Source organism: Sinohyriopsis cumingii, chromosome 5, assembly GCF_028554795.1.
Source record: "Sinohyriopsis cumingii isolate HCF-2022 chromosome 5, ASM2855479v2, whole genome shotgun sequence".
NCBI classification, from domain to species: Eukaryota; Metazoa; Mollusca; class Bivalvia; order Unionida; family Unionidae; genus Sinohyriopsis; species Sinohyriopsis cumingii.
The window spans coordinates 95,272,510-95,291,884 of NC_142965.1; the positions used below are offsets into that span (position 1 = coordinate 95,272,510).

At 41.7% G+C, this 19,375-nt stretch overlaps 1 protein-coding gene across 2 annotated transcripts in view; it reads right to left on the reverse strand.

The window, feature by feature from the left end:
• Positions 1-19,375, reverse strand: part of LOC149799804 (uncharacterized) — a 52,933-nt gene that overhangs the window by 29,245 nt on the left and 4,313 nt on the right. Inside the window, exon 2 of one of the 2 annotated variants that reach the window (XM_089959206.1) lies at positions 1,007-1,140. The exons of the other annotated variant lie outside the window; for it this stretch is intronic. The gene's annotated coding sequence lies outside the window, so the exon portion shown is untranslated. The remainder of the gene's footprint in view (positions 1-1,006; positions 1,141-19,375) is intronic. 2 annotated transcript variants of the gene reach the window in all.

The following is a 19,375-nucleotide window of genomic DNA, read 5'->3' on the forward strand; positions in this document are numbered from 1 at the left end:
ATTCTACTGATATTAGAGTGACAAATCTTCGGACTTCAGAAATTATGAAAGACCCGGATCAGAAATTTACAGATTTTCAAGTGCAAGAAATAAATGAGCCTTTATAGTTGTTAAATGAATTTGAGCACTTCTTTCCAGATTTTCTTACAAGAACAAACACAATTTTCCAAGATGTTGAAATTGTAAATTCCAAACCCGCGAAACAACACCTGTACAGAATGAACCCCCTCAAACAGGAATACTCGAAGAAAGAAATTTAGTATTTGCTGAGGAATGATTTTATAGAGCCCAGGAAAAGTTCCAAAAATAAATAAAACATTCCGTGTTTGAACTGATTATGGGAAAGTAAATAGTGCGACAAAAACAGGTCAATTTCCCTTACCAAGATTCGAAGACTGTATTGCTAAGATCTGAAATGCCAAGTATGTCAACATTTTGACCTTCTCAAAAGATTTTGTCAAATTCCACTAACGGAAAGAGCAAAGAAAATGTTGGCATTCGTGACGCCAGATATAATTATCAATATAAAGTAATGTCGTTGGGATGAAAGGGTCGCCAAGTACTTCTCCACGTCTCTTGAATATGATTACGTCTAGTCTAGACAATTGTGATGCTTATATCAATGATGCCATCATCTACAACGACACCTGGAAAGAACATTTAGCAAACAATTCGGAAATTCTTTGAAAGACTCACACAAGCAAATTTGAAAATTAATTTATCAAAAGTGAGTTCTGCCGTGCTAGTGTAACTTTTCTAGGACATATTTTGGGACATGGACAAAATTAACCAACATATGCTAAGGTCAAGGCTATCTCTGAATTCCCTGTGCCTGTTAATATAAATCAACTGATGCGATATTTAGGTATGGCTGGATACTTTTGAAAATTTTGTTCCCATTTTTCTATAATTGGTGAACCCCTGACAAGTTTTAGAGTAAGAAAAACAAGTTCCTTTGGACTGAAAAATATCACGAGGCTTTTCACAAGTTTAAAGGCATACTTACAAGCGCGCCAGTTGTTACAGCTTCAAATTTCAGTCAATCATTTAAACTGTCTCTTGATGCAAGTGGAGTTGGGGTTGGAGCAGTTTTGATTCAAGAAGATGAAAATGGTATAGATCATCCTCCGTGCTTGTTTTCTAAGAAATGCAATAAGCACCAAACAAATTATTCAAGAATCGAGAAAGAATGTTTGTCTTTGATATTGGCGTTACAATATTTTGAAGTTTACATTAGTTCAGCTCCTTTTTTGATCATTGTATTTAGCGACCACAATCCTTTTACTTTCATCCACAAGATGAGAAGAAAAGAAATCAAAGACTACTAATGTGGAGTTTGTTATTACAGGAATATAATATTGACATCAGCACATCAATGGAAAAGATAATTTAATAGCAGATGCACTTTTCCGTGTATATAAATGTATTATTTCATGTACACTTTATATAATTTATAAGAATTCTTTTTAACCTCATGTTTAATTAATCTATGGGAAAAAGAAAGATTTATTATATAAATCTTTTTCTTTATGGGGGAAGTGTTATTTATATCTGATTTAATTTATAATTGATTAATTTAATTGTTTGAACGTTTTAAAACCTTTTTATTTTTAATTTTATTAGATGTAAAAGTAATGTAATTTCGTTTCCAGAAATTAGTTTGACCGGACTGTTATGCTGACCTGGTCTCTGACCTTGATTGAGAACCAAGTAAACTACTTTTTTTTAAAATCCATTCTTAATGTGTGAATGATAGTAGTGAAATCAAGGTTGACTGGGACTACGTGCCTTTAGACGTAAATACTTCTACGCTGTTCACAAAAATTCTGGAGATTTGACCCTAATCAAGGAATCTGTTTTGCGTCTCATGTTACTGTATAACCTTTGTCTGTAGAGAAATTATTCAGTCGGTCTTCTAAATACTGTGACGTAAAGGTGTTCCTTTTGTTGTGATCAGTTTGGAGTTATATTTAAATTTTTATTCAAATTATTTGGATTCTAAAAGATTGTTTTTCTGGAAATATTTGAGTGCTTATACAGAATTCTTGGAAAAGATATTTATTTAAATTTTATTTGGAAATTCAAGCACAGGAATATTATTGTCTGTGGAATAACAAAGAAATATAGACGCTACAGCACCATACTGACTACTGTATACGTCATCGCCTTCCATTTTAGATATTTAGCCGGGACTCTAACTTGAATTCATTAAAACATTTCATTACTAGGACTTCTAAAATTTAATTTGTGGATTATTCTTTATTATTTTGGATTTGATTATTAAAACTGTAAGTTAGTTTTTCATTTTTACAGTGTTTTTCCAGAGAAATAAATTATTTGTCAAATTTTTCAAAGCTTGTTGTGTTCAGTCTCCTTTTTACTGTTTATTAGAGCCTAAACACGTAACATAAGAATATAAACACTTTAGATAGGCCCCAATTGAAATGTACACAAAACTTTAAGAATAAGGACATTCTAGCTTGCTTCGTGCAATTTCAGTATCAAGGGTTTTGATCCAGCCCAATTTATTTTTCTCTCTCACTTCAGATTTCTGCATATTTTGACACTTGTACATGGGAGGGAAGGGGAAAACGGAAAAAGAAAGGATTGCCACTAACGTATGCCCCATGATAAATTAATTTAGATGACATGGATTATTATTACATTTTATTGTTACTTCCATGCGTCACTGATGATTAAATAGTGGAATTTCATCACTGACATAAAGAAATAGACCCAACGGCACACAGTTTCAAGAACGTTTATATATGCCTATTATTTCGCCATGGGAGGATGACAATTTGATATACCAATGATCTAAACACACACATATATAAACACATACATGTTTACATTTTGTCCCATTCAAAATTCTCACTCTTACATGAAACTTCAGCTGGTCTTTTTCGATGCAGTTACTGATTCTCTCCTCGCTGTTATATATTTGAATAGCATAAAGACATCGTGCCTCATTAAATGGCAGACTGTGATAACATGTGTTATGTCCCATATTTGTGTTATCTTTTGAAATCTTGCCCATACGATCATCGGTAAAATCAGACGCCATTTTGATTACGAGTATTATAAAGATTTTTTTATCAATGTAAAAGTGTTTACATTAAATCTTTGAAACGTAACTTTATAAAAATTTATTACAGTCGATTTTTTGAAGAAAAAAAATTCTTCAATAGTCTGGCTTTTCTTTGTTTTTATTGTCGTGTGTACTGGTTTTAAATATTAATAGGCATGGAAGATACCAGGAAATTAAAATTATATTCATACGTTGAAACATGGCCGAGATGTAATACAAATTCATTGCTATGAAATGTACGCAAAGTGGGTAACTGATCGATAATCCAGCCTCAGGTAATGGTCGAATCTCTTAAACAAGTACCTCGTGTATGCAGCACGAAAGCTAGGATTCATTTGCGCCGTATAATTGTGCTTTTGTTTCTTTTTAAAAGACATCTTATGTGTACTGTTTTTATTTTATTATGCCTGTGGAAACAAGTAGAATATAGTTTGTAGCGTCCAAATTGTATCCGCATCCGAGCTACAGTTTATTGATTTTAAGCGCTACTGATTTCATATTCATCTAGGTTTCACAACGTATTACCACGTGACTAATTTGTTTCTGTTCGAACTTACTACCTTTGTTCAAATAAAGTTATTAAAGTGTAATACATTCTGAAAGATAATTTACTATTTTTGCAATAAGGTAATTGTTTATTCTTGATAATATGAGCTCAGGGTGTTCTGTAAGTGGTGGATTACTTTGACATTCTTAAATCTCATTTTATTCCTAATAAGTGTTTTCTTTAAACGTACAATAGTAATAACGTATTTAACCAAAACACCGCTCACAAGAGAGAGAGAGAGAGAGAGAGAGAGAGAGAGAGAGAGAGAGAGAGAGAGAGAGATTCGTTGCTTATTGCATGTTTTGTGTAATTGCTACAAATCTTTTCTATGCTTGTTTTTCACATGCCTAACAACTCTGAATTGTGTTTATGGTTATTTAATAGGATATAACGTTCTGTACAACCTGGAAAAACTAAAATTATTTAATATGAAATGTAAACATGATATGGGCAATGAAATTACATTTTCAAAAGCCTAATTATGGGCTGAACAGGTCCAAATTGTGTGCCAAATAATTAGAGTACATACAATGCTTTCACATTACTCTGATTTCTAAACACCACAAAATGTATTACTTTTCAAAAGATGCATGTGCATAAATATAAAAACTTCCCGATGATATAATGTGCGGAGGTAAGTAGTAACTGGGGCCACATTAGGGACAATGGGACTTAGCATTAAAAACACCCCTGGGCCACTTTAGGGACAACGGAAATTTAACATGGAGAAAAACGCTGGACCACTTTAGGGACAATGGGAATTTAACATAGAGTTTGGGTCTGTCTAGGGACAAGGGAAATTAACATGGGAATAGAGTTTGGGTTTGTCTAGGGACAAGAGGAATTGAATATGGGATTTTTTTTTTTTTAAAAAAAAAGGTTTTTTAAATTTAAATTTAAATTTAAATTTAAAAAAGGGTAGGCAATGGAAAGGCTATCTCTTTTCGAGAAATATGGCTGGCCCTGAAAAGGGCCTTTGGGTTTATGTTAATATTAATATTAACATAGATGGCATCTGTCACATCTTCTTCTTCTTCTTCTTCTTCTTAAACTCCTTCTAACTGCTGGTCCATACACAAGTACCCTCTTGAGACATCCTTGTCTTTCTATGTAAACTCTCCTCATCCATTGACTAGTATCTGTCCTATCAACAACAGTCCACTTGGACCTGACATACATGAGCATGTCCGTCCTAAACATCATGGAAGACACAAAGGTGGATGACTCAACTGTGGTCCACATCTTGAAGCGACGAGAATAGGTGAATCAATGCAGTGAACTGCGCTTATTTATAGGTATAGGAAGGATTGAAACGGATTGAATTCATTCACCAATCCGAACACGCGTTACAAAATTCAGTCAGCTCGCATCCAATCCGAAGAGAGCAGTCTGTGACGTCACGTGGTCTATATAGATTAGTTAGCGCTTGTGTGCAGTCAATCTATGCGACAGTGATTCAACATGACGGAAACTCAGAAAACGATCCATTGGGGTGCACCAGCAGGGGAGACTGCCCAAGGGAACCCGGACTTACTTTCAGAAGAGGTACATTGGGATTTTGTGGATTTTCTTACCTCGCAAGAATTTGTTCCGGAACCTTCGTTACCTTCTTCATTACCGCAAGTGGAGAATTTTAGACAGAGACAGAAAGAAGAATTGGAGAAATTTATGCAACGACAAAAGGAAGCGGAACAAGCTTTTCTCCTACAGCAACAGCAACAGCAACAAGAAGAGGTAAGAAAAAAAACAAGAAGAAGAAGTAGCAGCAAAGAAACAAGAGGGTGAAAATCACACGGCTACGGTACTGTTGGATATTTTAGCGGAGTTAAGAAGTCTGAAACAAATGTATCAGACTTCTTTATCACGACCGAAGAGAATACGACCTTCCCGAGCTAAACACGCCAACCCTGTGACTAAGCCTATCGTACCACCCTTAGTGATTTCAACCCAATCATCAGAAGTAGGCCTCGGCCGTGGCAAAGGCTTAAGGCAGTTAAAGTTGATTGGTTAAACTCACCCCTACACCAAAATAAAAAGGCCCTTTTCAGGGCCACCCACATTTCTCGAAAAGAAATACAATTTCAATTGCCAATAACTCAAAAAAAAAACAAAAACAAATCAACAACCCATTTTTACCCTTATAGTACGTGTCTGTGTATGAGTGCGTGAGTGTAGCTTCTTATTTTAAAATCAAAACTCAAAGACACTTACCTTATATCATTCATGTATTCTTTTATCCATTTTTTACAATCCAATTCACAATTCACCACAGAACACTTTAATTAAAAGTTCATTGACTTCTTCTTTCTCCTTGTTTAGTCTCTCTGTTTTTTGAATTTCTTCACCGTTTTTTCCTCATTTTCTTCCCTTCTTCTTTTCTTCTCCTGTTTTTTTGCCTCTTTTAAATAGAATTGTCTTCTTTCTTCCTCTGAAGAATCCCTCTCTTCTTTCGAAGAATCCCTCTCTTCTTCCGAAGAATCCCTCTCTTCTTCTGAAGAATCCTTCTTTTCTTCTGACTCCTCTTGTTTCTTTTTTGGGCAATCTGGAGACCAATGTCCTTTTTCTTTACAATAATAACAGGTATCTTGACTTTTGTCTTTTTTATCCCCTGTTTTTTTTCTTTTTTGACGGTCTGGACACTCTGAAGGCCAATGCCCTTTCTTCTTACAGATATAGCAAGTATCTTGACTTTTATCTCGAAAGGAAGGAGAGTAGTCCGTCGGCTGGTCTGAAGAGAATTTTCTAATGACCCCTCGCAAAGCTCTGACGAAACGTTCCATCTGGTTAGTCTCTTCCATCGTTGTGCTCGGCTTGAGAGTGAAATGAATAGTGAAAGGACAAGACACACACCCTTTTATATACGCTGGTTTGTCATGACTATAAATTAGTCTATGGTGTTTAAACTTGAGTCATTTGACGTTTTGCACTCAAGATGAAACGATCCTATTCATTCGAGAAGAAAGAAGAAGAAGAAGAAAGTAAGAGGCAGAAACGTGATCTATCGCCTCGTACCAGGGCTGAAATTTTGGCACAAATTCATGCCAGTGATTTTGAAGAGGACATGAGTGAACCAGAATCCGAACCCTCTAAACCAAGTTCACCACCCTTAGTCAACCCTGAAAAGTACTATTCCATTCGAGAGACGGAAAAGCGCTCCTCTAGAAAATTTAGAACCACGGCTTACACCTACAAGGTGAAGTTTAAAGATTTCAAGGCCGACGTACCCTTGGAGAAAGCAGAAGGGTTTATCACCGAGATGTGGGATTCTTTGCTCACCTCACTCAAGCGACAATGTCAACCCAAAGAAGACGATCGCTTGACACTATCCATAGATCACGACGGTTTGAAATCACCTGTTTGGATCGAGTTTAGCAGACCCGCAGAACTAACCCCTTCCAAAGTCATGGACAAGATTCAACACGTACAACAATCTAATACCCAGTTTGACATCACCGATGGTAAAGCCACACTGAAAATGGCTCACGTCTCTCTTCCTCAAGGGACAGGACGCAAAAAGATGTTATTGGTGGACGACCTTCGCAACACCAAAAAGAGTCTCGTCCGAATTAACAACCCTCAAGACCAGATGTGCTTAGCCCGTGCCATCGTGGTGGGACGAACCTATGCCAAGAAGAACGACACGGTAGAATGGAAAAGAACCTGGGAGAACATTCTAAAATCGAACCGAACCAAACAACGAAACGAAGCAGAACTCCTGTTGCAACAAGCTGGCCTCTCCAAAGACACACCCTGTGGCATTCCTGAGATGCAAAAATTGCAAGATGCCCTAGCTCCACGCTACACTTTGAAAGTGCACCCTCAAGAAATGCGCGGACCTCTGTTGTTTCGAGGCCAAGACTTTAAGGACGGAAAATACATTCATGTTTATTATCACGATGACCATTTCGATACCATTACCACTATCACCGGATTCCTGGGATACAGATATTACTGTGAGAAATGTGATTATGGTTATAACAATCGAGAGCAACACAAGCATTGTGGATGGAAATGCCCAGGATGTTTGGCCTCTCCACCCTGTCTGAGCGAAGAACCAGTGCCTTGTTCGACTTGTCTGCGCACGTTTGTCAGCCCTACCTGTTACCAACAACATTTGAAAACACAAGGTTCACAGAAGAAATGTGCTTGTCAACTCCAGAGATTGTGCCCTACGTGTAGACAAGGCATACGTACCAACAGTACCAAGGCACACGTATGTCGAGGAAAGAAAAAATGTCACATTTGTCACCACATCGTCGACTTGGAACACCAATGCTACGTGCAAAAATACCAACCTCCACCAGAGAAAGAGGACGGTCACAAGAAGAAAGGCAATTTCATCTTTTTCGATTTCGAATGCATGCAAGAGACCGGCATTCACATTCCTAATTTCTGCGTGGCTCATCGAGCGTGCGAGAAGTGCATTCAAGAACCTATCTTCAGTCATTGCCCTCACTGCAGCAAGATTCCTGGAGGACGTGAAAAAATCTTTCGGGGACCGAACACGTTAGCCGATTTCGCTCGATGGGTCTTAGACCCCATCGACAAGACGTGGAGCCAAGAGGACATCGAACGTTACGGAGATTGTCATCGTCATGCCACGGTGATGGCTCACACTTTCTCCGGATACGATGGACAGTTTCTTCTCAGATACTATACGGAACAAGGCACCGAACGTCCTAAAGTCACTTTGAACGGAGCCAAAATCATTTTCATGCAAGTGGGACAAGTGCAGTTTAAAGATTCGATGAGTTACTTGGCCATGCCTTTGAGCCGAATGTCTAAAACGTTTGGAATGAGAGAAATGGCTAAAGGGTACTTTCCACACTTTTTCAATACGGAAGCCAATCAACATGCCGTTCTACCCCATTTGCCTGAGGCTCACTATTACGACCCCGACAACATGCGTACCGAACAACGAGAAATTTTCTACGCTTGGTACCAGGCTCATGCCTCTGACCCCTTCGACTTTCAGGAAGAAATGCTAAAGTATTGTCGTTCCGACGTGGACATTTTACGACGTTGCTGTGGAAAATTTCGAGAACTGTTCATGGAACACGGAGGGGTCGATCCTTTGAAAGAAGCTTGCACCATTGCCAAAGCGTGTTCCTTAGTGTACCGCCAACGATTCATGCCTGAAAACACCGTGGCTGTCATCAGTCCTCAAACGACCCACTTTGTCAAACGTGAATACTCGGTCAAAGCCCTACGCTGGTTACATTACTTGTGCGACAAGGAAGACAAATGGATTCAGCATGCCCGCAACGGAGGAGGCGAAAAGACCATCGGAACGTATTCGGTCGATGGCTGGGACTTAGAAAACCACAAGATCGTGTACGAGTTTAACGGTTGCTTATTTCATGGATGTCCCGTCTGTTACCCTGACCGTGACACTAAAAATCAGTTTTTGCAACGAACCATGGAAGACTTGTACCAGGACACTTGTCAGCGACGCCTAAAGTTAGAACAGCAAGGATACCAAGTGGTGGAAATGTGGGAACACGAGTACGATCACGTTTGAAAACCGATCCCGAGTTTAAACGCCTCGTGGAAAGTTACCAGTTCATGGACCCGTTGAACCCGAGGGATAGTTTGTACGGAGGAAGGACCAATGCCACCTGTTTGCTGTACCAAGCCGACGAAGAGAAAGGAGAAGAAATCAAATACTTGGACGTGTGTTTGCTGTATCCCTACGTGTGCAAATATTGTCGCTTTCCAGTAGGGCACCCGCAATTGCTGACGGAACACATCGACCTGAAAAACATTCGACAATACGAAGGCTTGATCAAGTGTAAGGTTTTGCCTCCCACGAACCTATACCATCTCGTCTTACCTCACCATTGTCAAGGCAAACTAATGTTTCTCTTGTGCCGTACTTGTGCCGAAACGTGCAACCAGGACCAACCTTGTCATCACAGCCAGGAAGAACGTGCCTTGACGGGAACCTGGGTCAGCGTGGAATTGTTCAAAGCTCTGGACATGGGATACCAACTGTTAGAAGTGTACGAAATTTGCCACTTTCCCAAGACACAACAGTACCACAAGGGTGACCCTACTCAGAAAGGCATTTTCTCCGACTACGTGGATGCCTTTTTGAAACTGAAACAAGAAGCCAGCGGCTATCCTTCCTGGTGTCACACTCCCGAAGACCAAATACAATTCAAAGAGAAATACTACGAACAAGAAGGCATCTCTTTAGACCACATCGAAAAAAACGAAGGCAGGCGATCGTTTGCCAAAGTGATGTTAAATTGCTTGTGGGGTAAAATGGCACAACGACCGTGTTTACCCAAGACGGAATATTTGACAGAACCTTCCCGCTACTTCCAGATGATTCACGACAAAACCAAATACATGAAACACGTGGACGTCGTTCGAGAGGATTTGATCTTGGTCAATTACGAAGAAGATCTGGACTTTGTACAAGACGACCCTTTTGGAAATGTCATCATTGCGGCTTACGTGACAGCCCATGCTCGCTTAAAATTGTACGAAGCTTTAGAACTGTTAGAAGAACGCGTCCTGTACTTTGACACGGACAGTTGCATTTACATCCATCAGCCGATTCAACATCACCCTGACATCGAAGGGGACCGTTTAGGAGCCTGGATAGACGAGCATCCCGACGACAAGATTCTAAGTTTCGTCAGTGGCGGCCCCAAAAATTACGGCTACGAATACCGGGACAAACAAGGAGAAGTACACACGACGTGCAAAGTGAAAGGACTGACTCTGAATCATCGTACCAGTCGAGTGGTCAACTTTGGGGTATTGAAAGAAGCCTTGCAATCGGGAGAGGATGGAAACTTTAAAGTGACCACCTATCAACCGAATAAGATTGTACGTTTACCCACTCACCGCATCGTCAGTCGACCCTTGGAAAAAGTCTATCAAATTGTATACCAGAAGCGAGTGCGACTTCCCAATCACTTTACGTTGCCGTACGGTCACGTCGGTATTGGTCTGTATATAAAAAGGAACCCTAGGCAAGATCGATAGTTCATTGTTCATTGAAGTAACTTACCATGTCGTTGACGAAGAAGAAACCAGATTGGTTTGGCTTGGACCCAAGAGGTGGCCCAGTATGCACGAGAGTTATTCAAGGAAAAAAGTTACTTTTCAACCCGTGTTAGTGACGGTGCCAGAAGAACCCGTCACCCAGGACGGGACTGTCGTGGACAGGCCTGAAAGACCCTTTCGGGAGGACACATGTGTAACCTTACCCCCTACTATAGAACTGGTTAGAACTTTACCCAAAACATGTTGTACAGACACTTGTGTTTATTCCACGTTCATGGTTATCATGTGCCTTTTATTCTTGTACTTAAGCCTTTGGCTTTTATGTAATTTTGTCTTTCGTATTCATGTTTGAAAAAAAACATTCAATAAACGTGTTCTGAAAAAAAGTATATAAACTCTTGTCTTGTTTGTTTTCGTGTCACAAGTGACATTTCTCACACTATGGCTACCTCTGCTGTCTCTGCTCACTCTTCCTCTACTGTCAAAGTCATCGACGAACACTTAGATCGTGCCAGTTGGGAGGCTTTGTATCTTCGCCATCCCTTTAACATGCTCATTGCTGGACCTAGCGGTTCAGGCAAAACCGAATTCGTCAAACGTTTGATCGAACATACACATCATTTGATCGATCGACCCCCTCAACGAATCGTGTGGTGTTACAAAGAGTGGCAATCGGCGTACAGCCTCTTGCGAGAAAGTCAATGCGATTCCATCGTGTTTGTGGAAGGCATTCCTAAAGAAGACGACGGCATCGTCTCTGACTCCCGTCTAACCCATTTGGTCATTTTTGACGTCATGTTAGGAGAAGACGAAGAAGAAATTAAACTGTGGTTCACGCGCAAAGGGCATCACCGTAATGCCAGTGTCGTTTACATCACCCAAAATTTGTTTCAACAAAGTAAAGCCCATCGCACGATCAGTCTCAATGCGCATTACGTGGTCTTGTTTAAAAGCCCTCGAGATAAATCGCAAGTGCAAGTCTTAGCCAAACAGTTAGGAACGCCTTGGCTGACTCAGGCGTACGACGATGCCACTCAAACTCCACACGCCTATTTACTCGTCGATTTGAAACCTACGACTCCCGAGGATTTGCGATTTCGTACCCACTTGTTTCACCACTGGTGCCAAGACGGAGGGCCTGTCCTGTACACGTCTCCGTCCTCGACTTCATTTCACTCCACATAAAAAAATCTGTAAAAACCTCAGACCCTTTTTCGTCTGTCTCACTCTCAGTGCGAACATGACGTCCCTTCAGTCGCATCTTCCCGTCAAATTGATTCGTGCCTTGTATGGCATCAGTCGAGAAAAAGATCCACAAACACGAGCTCGTGTCTTAGAAGCTAGTCTCAAAGAAGTCTTACGATGGTTCACGGTGACGGCACGTCAAATACTCCAAGGAATCATTCAGATTCCTCATCAAACGAAACGATTTTTTGATCGAAACAAAGTCGCTTTGGTCCAACTGGCCGATCACCGCATCGACACTCAAACCAAAAAACAAATCATTTTGAAACCTGGAGGGAGCGGTACTCTAGGAGGGGTCATCATTCGCTCACTCTTAAGATGGGATCCTAATGCCCCCAAAGTTATACCCAAGACAAAAGTCCAACGAAGCCCCAAGAAGAAAAAGACCAGGTCCCCAAGGAGAACTTCTCCAGTGGCAGGACCCTACTCTGACCAGACACCACCACCCCGGAAAAAGAAAAGAAGCCCCCAGAAAAAGAAACAGAGAAAATGTCCCCAGAAAAAGAAAAGTCCACAGAAAACTAGTCGCAAGAGAGGCACTTCGGCCAGGACGCAACCTTACACTCGCAAACTACGACCTGCCACGGCGGTGACTGCGTCTCCGGCAGCCTCACGTTTGTCCACTTCTCCGTTAATGACACCCAGAACTGAAGAGTACTTGGAGACGTTGATCACACCAAGAACTTCTCCGTTGATGACCCCCAAAAGAACTTCCCCAGTGGCAGGACCTTCCAATTTAGTGGCAGTGGCTGCTGCTTACAAGGTACCTTCTCCCAAAATCAAAGTTCAAGAAAGATCGGGCATGTTACAAAGTTTACTGGATTTGTCCAAGCAAGAACTGGCTCGATTTAGTCCGTTACGTATCCCTGCACGACGTGTCGTGCCTGTCCTCAAACTAATACGACGTCAAGACAATCAGTGGCGACGCGTTCCAGTATAAAAAAGGCCTGTGACCAAGTCGGGGTATCAGTGTTTTTTGGTGCTCCTGAAGACTCAAAGATGTCACCCTCCAGAAAACCCCAAGGAAAGAAAAGGAAAGGACTGCCACCACGTTGAGCCAAACATGGGGACATGTTATCTGTCCTGTCCAAAGCTTCTCCACCCCTACGAAAAAAAACTCATTCAAACGGCCTCCAAAGAGGTCATCGATACCGTGTGCGAATGTTGTTTGAACGTTTTGAAAGGCACGATCCCTTTGTGCAAACACCAGAAACAATGCTTAGGCAAACATCGTCACGTTCTTCGGAAAATGGTTCAAAAGAAAATTCCCATTCGTCAAAAAAAGAAGATGTTAGTGCAACGTGGAGGTATTTTATCTCTCTTGTTAGTCCCCATACTGAAAGGAGTCTTGGGAACCATGTTGGGAGGACTGGTGGGAGCAAGATAAAAAGGCCTCGGAAGTTCCAAGATCTCAGAATCGACCCCTGACAACCCCATGGAAGGACGAAAACTAGCTTTAGTGCCTTACAAACGATGGATGGAATACCATCGGTGGCAAGAACAACGCACCCCGCATTTACCTCCCAATCCCAATTTGAGCGAGATGTCCCAGTTACAACACGAATTGCAGTCCTTGATGGATCGCCAAGATTTGTCCGAAACAGAAAAATCGCAAAAGTACGGTCAACTCTTGCAACGACTGCAACTCTTTCACCAGAAAGCTTTAGACGAAACAGCTCTACCCACTCTGAAAGATTTTAAGACCTTGATGAAAAGTCCAGCACCATCACCAGTACCAGTACCAGTACCAGTGACCAAGACAGAAAAAGGAAAAGAAGAAGAAGAAGAAGGGTTTCAAACTCCACCAGAAAAAGTACGCAAGTTAACAACACCACCTACCTCCAGAATTGGATGGATTAAAAAGATGATGGCCACCCCTTCTTCCTCACAAGAGAAAAAGAAAGTGAAGACAGAAGTGAAGACAGAAGCGAAACAAGAACCGATATCCCCCGCTCAGACATCCTCCTCCTCTTCAACACCTATTGCCGGTCGCACACGCAAAGCATTGCAATCCAAGAAAATACCCCAAGAGAAAAAGAGTAGCATCCTCCAAGAGTGGGTGCCTTATTAACACACCAACCAACACAAAAAAATGGAAAAAGTCTTAGTCAGCATTTACTACGATCCCTCCCATCCTGCAGGTTACGCAGGAGTTCAAAAATTGTATCGTGCTGCCAAAACGCGACTGAAAAGTCTCCGTTTACCTCAAGTGCAACGATGGTTACAAGAACAAGCTACCTACACTTTACACAAACCCATTCGACGCAAGTTTGCCAGAAGTCGCACCCGAGTGGAAGGCATCGATCATCAATGGCAAGCCGATTTAGCCGATGTCTCTCATTTGGCCAGCTACAATCGTGGCTACAAATATTTGTTTTGTGTCATCGACGTCTTTTCCAAATTTGCCTGGGTCGTGCCCTTGACTTCCAAATCGAGCAGCGAGTTAGTGCGAGCCCTGCAACGAGTGTTGAAACAAAGCGGTCGTCACCCTCTTCGATGGCAAACGGACAAAGGCACCGAATTTCTGAACCAAGCTTTCCAAAAAGAATTAAAGAAACGTGACATTCATTTTTTTACCATCGAGAATCCCGAAACCAAAGCCAGCATCGTGGAACGTTTTCAACGCACTTTGAAAGAACGCATGTGGAAATATTTTACGCATCACCATACTCTGAAGTACATCGACATCTTACCGCACCTGGTGCAAGCGTACAACCAATCTTACCATCGAAGCATCGGACGTGCCCCGCAAGACGTGACTCCCGAGAACGAAGTGTTGGTGTTTGAGCGCCTGTTTGGTACGTCCCCGACGAGGGCTGTCCCCAAGAAAAGTGGAATGTTGGCCGTAGGAGATTGGGTGCGCATTGGCAAAACCAAACGCACTTTCGACAAAGGTTACTTACCTAACTGGACGACCGAATTGTTTCGCGTCACTGGACGAGTGCATGGCCGTCATCCTGCCGTCTATAAATTGGAAGACATGAACGGAGAAGTGCTCAAAGGAACGTTTTATTTGCCCGAGTTACAACGTGTCACCAAAAAAGAAGACGACGTGTACGACATCGAAAACATTCTCGAACGCAGAACCCGTAAAGTGGGCAAACGACGTGTCAAAGAAGTCAAAGTACGTTGGAAAGGATATTCACCCAGTTTTGATTCTTGGATCGACGCTTCGCAAGTCATCGACTATAAAAAGAAGTGACCATCATGCCTTTTCACACAGACGCAGCTACTTCGACCACTCCTCCTTCACCTAGTTCTTCTGTGCAAGATTTACAAAAACAACCCTTGTGGGTGTGGTGTGGAGAACGTGTGCCTAAAACGCAAATCGTCTTTTTCTGCCAAATCTTCGTGGTGTATTGTGTCATCGGGGCAGCCATCGCCAATTTGAGTTTGCAACAAGGAGACAAACAATTGTGGACCATTTTATTGAGCAGTTGCATCGGTTACCTGCTTCCTAATCCCTCCCTGAAATTCACCTCGAACGGGAACCCCGGGAACCTTGTGTCCAGTGCCAGTGCCAGTCACCACTTCAACCACAACCAGAACCCCATTTTAGACGGAGACACGCCTCTGACGTCCACTAACCCCTCGGACAGCCACAAAACTCTGGAATTATGAGTTACCAAAGCCAATTTTGCTTAACTTTAGCCAGTGACAGTTCCATGGAGGTGTTTCCCAAGAACACGTTGTGCTGTTACACGGCCAAATTACCTCAGGCCATCCAGTTAGATCACGAAGCCCATTGGGAAGTGGCTTTAGTAGAAATGATTCACCCGACCCAAGTCCTCAATGTCCTTCCCAATCAAAATTTTTTTGATGTGGAAGTTCACGACGAGCAAATGCAACAGTGGATGGATAGCAATGTCAAATATGACAAGAAAACCCGTACACAAAAGTACACCACCTATCACTTGTTCATTCCCCCAGGCTATTATTTTAGTGGTCAACATTTGGTCAGCACCATAGCCTCCAGGTTTAATGTCGTGTTTCTGAAAGCTTTGGAGCATGTCAACAAAAGTGTCACCATGGAGTACCACAAAGCAGCTCGTCGCTTCTTGATGAAATTTGAACGAAGTAAAATCATGTCCATTTTATTTTGTCCTGAATTGTTTGACATGTTGGGCGGAGAAATGGACGTGAGAAAGGCCATGCTCAAGAAAAACGAATTACCCATCGTTTACGACAACGAGTCTTTTAGCAAGTTATTTCGTGCCCCGGTAGAACTGAACCAAGTACTGAATTTGATGTTCGTGTATTCCGATGTGGTGGAGTACAACGTGGTGGGACAGACCTCCGTACCGTTACTGCGTGTCATTCCTTTCAAAGTGGATTCTGCCACGAACACTGACGAGGAAGGTGGAAACACTTACCACGTCCACCGCGAATTTGTCCATCCTCACTATTTGCCTGTCAGTAAGTCGTATTTGGACACGGTCAACATTGCTATAAAAGGAGATCTGGGACAAAATATTCCATTCACCAAAGGAAAAGTCACGGTGAAACTCCATTTTCGAAAACGGTTCTCTCACGACTCTTAAGTCATGTATCCAGTGTACCGAGGGGTTGCTCGACAGCGAGGACACGGCTTAGGAGATATGTTAAAATCGGCCTTTTGTTCGGTGGCCCCGGTGTTGAAACCGATGGTGACACGCGGATTGCACGCCTTGAAAGATGCGGCACTGGCGCAAGGCAAAGAATTTCTCCAAAATGTCATCATCGACAAACAAAACCCTAAAGAAGCCTTCATGAGGGCAGGCAAAAATGTCTTGCTGTAAACGGGCAAAGACATTTTAGGCCAACGAGAAACACCTATAAATGCCCTGCACGCTACCGAGTCAGGCATTCAGCAAGGACAAGGCAGAAAGAGACGACGAAGAAAACACCCTTTCACCAGACTTCAAGCGAGAAAGGCCAAGAAAAGAAGAACCGTTCGAGACTTAGACGTTTTCGATTATTGAGAAAAGAGACAAAAAAAAATGATGCACCGAGAATCTTGCGCTTGTTCCAAGACGGAACTGGATATGTTTGCCATGCCCCCCACGATGATGACGATGCAAGAATCCCAGTGGGTGGAATTTCACCCCGTCTCACTGACGGATTCCGCTCCCATCGAGTTTGAAATCAAAGGACAGCCCGAAGATTACATCGATCTGAATAGCAGTTACTTGAACCTGAAAGTCAAAATTCTAGATAAGACTGGAGGTGCTATAGACGATGAAGCAGTAGCTCCCGTCAACAATTTCATGCATTCCTTGTTCAGTGGAGTGGACTTGTACTTGAATAACAAACTGGTCAGTAGCAGCATGGATACTTACTCTTATCGTGCCTACCTGGAAAATCTCTTGACGTACGGAATAGATGCCAAGAACACTCATCTCAATGCCTGTGTGGTATGGGAAGCTGACGAACCTACCAAGTTTGAAATATTGGAAACTGATGAAAAGAAAGACAACAATGATGGATTTCTAGAACGAAGAAAGAGAATCACGGGAGCCGACACAAGTTTAGAACTGATGGATCGTTTGCATTTGGACATGTGGTTGCAAGAAAAGTATTTGCTGAACGGGGTGGATGTCCGCCTGAGACTGAATCGTAGCAGTGTCGCTTTCCATTTGATGGCTGATAGTGACGGTTACAAAACCAAAATCCTAGAAGCCAGACTCTACGTACGCCGTGTGGAAGTGTTACCCAAAGTGGGAAACGACATCAGTCAGACGTTGAGCAGAACGACTGCCAAGTATCCCATACGACGCGTGGAAGTGAAAACCTTCACCATTCCCAAGGGACAGCGATCCATGATCGAAGATCATCTGTTCCAAGGACAGTTACCCAAACGTTTGATCGTTGGTATCGTCGAGAATACAGCCTTCAACGGAGCTGCCGAAAAAAATCCTTTCTACTTTCAACACTTTTGGCGTGTCCAAAATCGAAGTCAGTCGCGATGGCAAGACCTTGTGTACCCGACCTTTCGAACCTGACTTTACCAAGAAGAATTACTTGAGATCGTACTTGTCCCTGTACGAAGCCACCGGACAGTTAGGAACCAATACCAGTCACGGTATTACGTACGAGGATTATGCAGGAGGCTACGCTTTGTGGGCTTTCGATTTCACTCCAGACCAAGGCAGCGACGAGGGACATTTCCACCCTATAAAATCCGGCCAGATTCGTGTGGAAATTCAGTTTAAAGACCGAGACCCTGATGAAACGGTGAACGTCATCCTGTATGCAGAATTCGATAATACCATAGAAATCAACAGTTTGAGAGAAGTCATCCTAGATTACTAGAAACCATGGAAGACTGTTATCCCTCTTTATATAGTGGAGAAACTTTTAGTGTTGGATTATTGCTAAAAAATGTTAGAGTTGTTGTTGTTTAGTGTTAAGTGATTTTTGAATAAAAAATGTTGTGTTTTGAAAAAATTGTTTGATGTTATATTGTTGGATTATTGTTAAAAATGTTAGAGTTGTTGTTTAGTGTTAAGTGATTTTTGAATAAAAAATGTTGTGTTTTGAAAAAAATGCCTTTGTCTTTTGTTTAGCTATAAGAATGTTGGATTGATGCTCTTTCATTTCTTACTATCCCTCTCATGACACTCACTAAACGTTGAGACTCAAAAACCGTGTGGGGAATGTTTTCCTTCACGTCCGCGCTTTGACTTTAAGAACCGGGGTTGTTTCCAGACTAACCATCCATTGTCGACTCATCCTCCTACGAAGATGTGCTCCAAACTAGCTAAGCTCAACGAAGCCTACGTGAATTTGCATAGGGTCAGACACAGTCTGATACCAAAGCCAGAAGAAATAGAGAATGTGAGAATGTTAAAAATCACTGAAGACCTGATAGAAGAGCTCTTCAGAGAAGAAATGAACAGGGAAAAAGAAGAATGGACAGAGAAGTACAGACTTCAGAGACAGCAGCAACAGCAGCAACAACAACAACAGCAGCAGCAGCAGCAACCTGAAGCTGACAGAGGCTTTGTCGATTGTCGTATCGACACCAAAGAGTTCTTCTTCTCTTTTCGAAGAAGCAGACCTATCGCCAGAAAGTCTATCCTCAGAGGACATCGCATTCTTAGAAACTAAAAAAGAATGCCATAGCAAACAAAAAAACAGCCCTTTTCAGGGCTACCCAATACTCTAGAAAAGAAATAACAATCCATTTGCCAATGTGTGTAGGTAGAGTAGTGTGAAAATAAACACTAACTCTTTTTTAAAAAAATGTGAGGGTATGTGTTTGTGTGTTTGTGTTTGTAAGTGGTTAGGTAAGTTGGTATGGATAGTAGATTAAAATGATGTCTTTTTTTTTGGTGTTTGAGGTGTAAATTTGAGGTAGATTGGATTGCTTTGCATATGTGGATAGTCTATTGAAGTGATTTATAAAAAAATTTAAAATAGTGATGGGTAGCATAAAAAGTGAGTGAGTGTTTCTTTTAGGTCCGCGCGTTGTTGTTTTTTGGTCATGATGT